Genomic DNA, 7270 nt, shown 5'->3' with positions numbered 1-7270 from the left:
CTGAAAAGACGCTGCATTCGTCGATCAAGTAAAATATGTATTTTTGACATTGTTGTTTTGTTCCAAGTCATTTTAGCCTTGCTTTTGAAGACTAAGACTCTTATATGTTCTGGGTTCAGGGTTATCAAGTCAAACACATGAGGGTGGAATGAGTGAGAGTCCAGATGGAAACCTCTTCCAACTTGTCCAGCTCCTCCAGCCCTCAGTCACTATGTGCCCTCCACAAAGTGCAGATTGGCTTCTCGGTTTGGGTCGTGGTCTACTCTCTCTGCGCTCCCCTTTTCCTGTTGGTTTTCTACGTCGCCTACAAACAATGGAAGAAACGTCGCACCGGAAACTTCAGCCACTCTGACGTCTTTACCTTCAGCGCCATTCTAATGGAGATAAGCGCCCTCATAGGTTCAGTTGTTCTCACGATCTGCCTTCATCTCGTCTTAATAAACACTCCAACAGCAGACGCAGCTGCCAGTTTGCTGTATCTGAACAATATCGGACAGACTTGCTTTCAGTGTCTCACCTGTGTGGATCGGTACCTGGCCGTGGTCTTCCCTGTCACCTACCTGCGGCTGCGGCGAGGGAGCGGCGTCGTGATCAGAAACATCTGCATTGCTTTAGTTTGGCTGGCGTGCATCGGACGAGCTGTGTATGTCTACGTCCAGAACTTCATTCTGGAACCGATCAGCAGCATCTTCATCGTAGTTTTGGCCGTGGCCATGGTCACCTTTTGTTGCGTCTCTGTTCTCCGCGTTCTGATTCGTCCAAAGCCAGGGGAAATGGACAGGACGAGGGTGGACCGATCAAAGCGCAGAGCTTTCAATACCATGGTGGTCATACTCGGGGTGTTACTGTTGAAGTTAATGTGTGACATGCTGTTCGTTATCGGCCTCACCATGAATGTTGACAATTGTTTGGCCATTTTTGCAGTGCTTTGGTTTGGTCTCCCCAGCAGCCTGGTCCTACCTCTGCTGTTTCTGTACAGAGCTGGAACTATCAAGGCCAAAGTAGAGCCTGACTGAATTATTATATATAATATAGTTGTTTGATATATAGAGAGACGATATGTGCTCTTATCATAGCATAGACTTTGGCTGATATTTACTGTAGTCCAGGTCATTTATCTGACTGAATGAGACAAGGCGTAGATTGAGATAAGACGTAGATCCACACATTAAGAATATCACAAAGATAGGTTTTTACCATCTAAAGAACATAGCCAGAGTCGCCCCGTTCTCTCTCGGGCCAACACGGAGACGCTCATGCATGCTTTTATCACCAGTCGTATCCACTACTGTAATGCCCTGCTTTATGGTCTTCCCAAAAAGAGGATCTCAGGTTTACAACTTTTACAAACTTCAGCAGCTCGTGTCCTGACGAAGACCAGGAGGCGGGACCACATTACACCGGTTTGAGAATCGCTGCATTGGCTCCCGTGTGTTTCAGGATCGATTTTAAAGTTCTTTTAATGGTTTTTAAATGTCTTAATTGTCTTGGTCCTTCTCATCTTTCAGAACTGCTTTTACCTTATGAACCTTCACGGCCCCTTCGCTCCTCCGGCAGGGGTCTCCTAGTTATTCCTAAAGTCAACAAAAAGACTCAATATTACGGCCCTCGCCTCTGGAACGACCTGAGGAGGAGCTCAGACCTGAGGAGGAGCTCAGACCTGAGGAGGAGCTCAGGGCTGAGGAGGAGCTCAGGCGTGAGGAGGAGCTCAGGGCTGAGGAGGAGCTCAGACCTGAGGAGGAGCTCAGGGCTGCAGAGAACGTTCATGTTTTTAAGAGCAGGCTCAAGACCCACCTTTTTAGCTTAGCTTTTAACTGACTAATCTATTTATTTAATCCTAATATATAAAATATATATATATGGGAGGTTGTGCCAGGCGCATTGTTTTAAATAATGTAATCTGTAAAGCACTTTGTGATACCTTTCGGTATGAAAAGCGTTTTATAAATAAAGTTTGATTGATTGATTGATTGAATGCTTTAGGGCTGTAGTGGATGTTGATACATCATGAAGTCCGATCAGGTGGATCTTCATGACTCAATAAAAGCTGACATTTCATAACTAAAGGGGCAACCTCCCCCCGACCTCCTTATGGTAAATGGTCTCAACTTATATAGGGTTTTTCCACCTACATTAGGCACTCAAAGCACTTTACAGCAAGGATCCACTCACCCATTCATACACCAGTGAACGCAGACACTGGGGGCAATGTGGGTGAAGTGTCTTGCCCAAGGACACAACAACGGGGTGCACTTTCAGAAGGTGGGATTCAAACTCCCAACCTTCCGATCATGAGACGACCCGCTCCAACATCTGCGCCACTGTCTCTGCCGTCATTATGTCACCGCCACCTCTCTGAGCCATTTCCAGACAACGTGACAGTGACGTCTCTGAGATGTCATCTCCGTTGCTGAGATATCTCCATGACTTCTCTGCAGCATCACTGCTACGTCTCTTTCAGGTCTCCTTGGTGTCCGACAGGTCTCGGAGACATTGCAGGGACGTCACAGAAACATCTCACAGGTTGCAGACGGTGAATAGTGTCCGCAACGTCGCCACAACTGCTTGTCTCTGCTGAAATTCATGCTGTTCGTTTTCACCGAGACTCCCTGGAGACTGGCCTTATCTGTGGGGATGTCGCCAAATAGTATCCAAATAGTCTCCAAATAGTCTCCAGTGTTTGACAGTCATGAAACGTCATCTTTTTGGAGTCATGACGATCCAGCTGTCTCAGTTAATCAAACTCTATGACACTGATGTACATATTATATTCCTTAATGATGCTATTCTCATGTAGAGCAGTGGTCTGTATTCGCATTAACAGTTCATGATATGACTTTGCTGGATCAAAATGTGTCTTGTAAATAGGGATCAAACATCTGCAAAGCTTATGGACTTTTGGCTGCTTGCTTCACTCAGTGCCACCCATGCAAAAATAAAATCAGTCCATTTCTACCTGGAGAAAGGGTAATAACTTCTTTCAAAGCTTATTCTTTCAAGCTTCGCTTTTTTATCGAATAAGCGCATCAGGTTGATGTGTTCGTGCAAACAGGTGATTATGTTAAGCAGAGGTTAATGAACCGTCAACATCCAACACAGAGCTCGTCTTCATTTGAATGTATCATTTCTAGAGACACATAAAACACAGCACTGCTCCGGTTAAACAAACACGGACTCCGAGCCAAAGGAGCAGCATCCATCGCCGCGTAAAGTGAGTGTTTTCATTTCCAGACTGGAATTCAAGCAACAAAGGGTTAGTGTATGTTCTCCTGCAGCAAATGAATGATCAGTGATTGTGTTTCCAGATGGAAGCGTCGCTCAACTCCTCCTGCAACCAACCCGACCTGGTGACAGGCTTCTGGCTTTATGTCGTCGTCTACTCTCTCTGCGTCCCCATCTTCCTGTTTGTTTTCTACGTCGGCTTCGGAAAATGGAAGAGGCGCGGCGCGGGAAGCTTCAGCCACTCCGACGTCTTCACCTTCCACATCGTTCTCATGGAGATGCTCGGCCTCGTAGGCGCGGTCGTGTTCGCTTGTGGCCTCGATCAGGGCTTGTTGAGTCCACCGGGGAAGGCGGGCGTCAGCTTGATGCACGTGAATAGCTTCGGACAAGGGTTCCTTCAGTGTCTCACCTGCGTCGATCGATACCTGGCCGTGGTCTTCCCCGTCACCTACCTGAGGCTGCGGAAGGGAAGCGCCGTCACGATGAGGAACACGAGCCTCGCCTTGGTTTGGACGGCGTGCATCGGGCGACTCGCTGTCCTCTCGGTGATGGACAACTTCGACGAGCACATCAGCAGCTTCATCGTCTCGCTTTCCACAGTGTCACCTTCTGTTGCGTCTCCGTCCTGTGCGTTTTGATTCGTCCAAAGCCGGGAGAGTCCACCGCAGACGTGAAGAGGGTCGACCAATCGAAGCGCAGGGCTTTCAACACCATGGCGGTCATACTGAGCACGCTGCTGATGAAGTTTGTGTCCGGGGTGGAGTACTACACTATTCACTTCATGGTGGGCGTCGCGGTGATCAATAAATGTCTGTTGTTTTTAGTGGTGGTTTGGTTTGGTCTGCCCAACAGCCTGGTCCTGCCTCTGCTGTTTCTGTACAGAGCTGGAACTTTAAAGGCCTTACGACAGAAACTCGCGTTGAAAATTGCTGCAGTCAAGAATATTTGATGGAACATATGACCTCAAAGTTCCTAATGGGCTGGGTACCATTAAACAATACCAGTCTGGTTTTGAAAAAAAAAGTTTAGGTACAACAGGTAAAAGTAAAAGTTCGAGTATCGAAAGCAGGAACCAAATAAATAAAAATATTTCTCCTTTTTCTTGTATCCTCAGCTTTTAACACAATCCATCATGAAAGGATATTTCAGGATTTTTGACATGGGGCCTCAATTTCCAAGTAATCCAGAGTGTTGCTGATTTCTGGAGATTTTTTTGTATTTCATGCAGTTCTTATGTTTAGTGGTGCTAGGCTAGTGTAAGGCTAGCACATGTCTATGGTATCAGCTAGCCTGCATTAAAAACAGTCTGACCCGCTTCACAGTGCACCTGAGGCAAGTCACTTATAACACCAGACTAACCACATAAATGTCTGTGTCCATAGAATAATTTTTGGAATATAACTGACCTTGCATCACATGAATGATCGCATTTTGAGGGACTATTTTCTAGCAGATCACTCCACCGCTGCGTAGCTTATACAACCACGAAGCTGATGCTGCTCAAATATAAGGTCTTTTAAATGCAAAATGGTTCAAATGCATTTACAAAACAGGCGTTTTACAAAAAAAATATCTCCAGAAATCAACAACACTCTGGATAACTTGGAAATTATGCTCTATGTCAAAAATCCTGAAATATCCCTTTAACATTTGAACTCAGAGACTTTAAGACCATTTAGCTTAAAGGGGCTATATCATGCTATTTTAGCCATTCCAAAGTTAAGTATAGGCATTTATATGATATATTGTACCTCTACCACTATGGAGCACTCATTTTTGTGGTAAATATAAGTGTTTTCTGGAGGTATTTTTCAAACCCGGAAGACACAACGCTTCGATCCAGTTAACTCCGCCCCCTCTCTCCGCGCATACAACTTTACCGTAATATAAATAAACAGCAATAAGTGAAGTCACTTCACGATGCAGTTATACGGAGTTGACATCTGCAACACAGCTTCATAAATGGCTAACACACATGCTAATATGCTAACACACAAGCTAACCCGCGTTTGGATTGACTCACCCTCTGCTCCATCACTGTTTACAATGTGGGACTCGCGTTGGTTATAAAAGTTAATCCACTTTGATTCTGGCGAAGGTTCACCAAACATCCATCAGTGACAATCACAGAAAAACAATATTTTGGCTGATAGTCGCTGAATCCCGGAGAAAAAAACAGCTGAGTGGCCTCTTCCTGAAAAAGGTTGAATATAAACTCCTCGTCCTCGTAGCCAAACGCGCTTCTTTTTCTCCGTGACATTATCGTTAGTTAAGAATGAAGAACAGGTGTCCAGAGTAGGTAACGAGCTCCATCTTCACAGCTGCAGCGCAAACATGACTGATCTGTTCAGACGCTCAGGGGATGTGTTTGTTTTGGCCACAGCTGACCTGGAAGCACCTCGGGCACATCCTTTTTTTTTTTTTTTTTTTTTTTTTTTTTTTTTTTACTCTTTGTTTCTCTCTTACGACAGAAATAATGAAAACGCTGTTTTACAAATTAAAATCAGGCCGTAAGCAAAGAATTAAGACATTACATTACAGACGTAATGTAATGTCGTCTGTAATGTAATGTCAGACGACATTACATTACAGTTGTGCCGTTGTTACGACACAACTGAACACTCAGTCGTTCACCAGGAGAGGGAGGAGCAGCTGCTCAGAGAGCAGGATTCAGGAGGATTACTGAGAGCTGCGTGAATGAAGCCACAAACCACTCTGGGGGTGTTTTTGATAAGGAAATAGCATAACAACATGGCTAAAAGCTCCAAAAAGTCGATTCTTTAATAGAATTTTGCTGGATAGACTTTTTCACAGACAGAACACGACTCAATGGATCATTTCCAGACCAAATGTGCAGTGCCACTGGGTTGCCACAGGGATGTGTACTGTCTCCTTTGCTCTTCATCCTGTTCACTAGTGTCAGATTGCTTTTAAAATGTTTGTTTTTTTGTCAATTTCTATGGATTTTGTAACTCAAACTAACTACTGTGTACAAACTGTTTCAATGGAAAGCTAATGTGAACTTGCTGATGTAACAAGAGCTGTGAACTGAATATAGAAATAAATGATATGTAAAAGGAACAGTCTGCCTTTGTCCTTTGGGTAGAACATATGTGATTTAAAGGCATATTTTTCCAGTAACACTAGATTGCGTTGTCTTATTTAATTTGTTAAAATACCACCACCACATGTAGACATTTATTATATCGGCTATTCGGACATTTCTTAAGAAGCGTAAAGCCAAATGTCAGACTGGTTAAACAATAAACACACGAGCGAGAGGTCAATTTGAAGAAGTCTGGAGCGCCATAACCTCTCGCTGCATCTTGTTCGCTCTAAACTCTTACTCTATTTCACCAGTTGAAATCTTGGTTCGTGGGTGAAACTCACGAGGAGTTAATCCCATTTGCATTAACAAAGCTCTGCTGCTCCTATGATATGAGGAGGACGTTAAATTATGGTTATGTCACAACAATACCAGGATGGTATGGAAAAAAAGATAGCCGGTACTGGAAGAAAATAATAAATGTTTAGATCCAAGTTTTGATACTGTTGGACCAGCATTAAAGGAAGTGACTCGGTTGCTTCTGCTCAAATAAATGATTTTTGCCAATTTTTTGCCAAATTTTCTTCTTCTTGCCCCGGGTTTTTTATAGTATTCACAATTTTCCCCCTAATTTTTGTCAATCTATATTACTAGCATTTCCCCCACATTTTTACCCAATTTATTCTCTATTTTTTCTCAACTTCTGCCACATTTTTTCCACTATTTTACTTTTTTCCCCTTTTCTCCAATTTCCCTCGATTTTTTCCAGAATTATCCCCCATTTTTTACACATTTCCTCACCTTGCAAATGTGCAGATCTTTCACACATTTCTGTTCTGCTTTCTGCCTCTAGATGAATAATATTTTAGTGTAGATATCGAAAAAAAAGTATTATTCCGGTATCGAAAATCAAGTATCGTTAAAGTACTAGTACTAGTCGCAACCCCTCGCCCCGGACAGTTCAGGGCAGGTCTGTGCTTTTTCACACACTTTCTATCTCTT

This window comes from Gobius niger (genome assembly GCF_951799975.1).
Source record: "Gobius niger genome assembly, chromosome: 21".
NCBI lineage: Eukaryota > Metazoa > Chordata > Actinopteri > Gobiiformes > Gobiidae > Gobius > Gobius niger.
Note: the sequence above shows the minus strand (reverse complement) of the source record.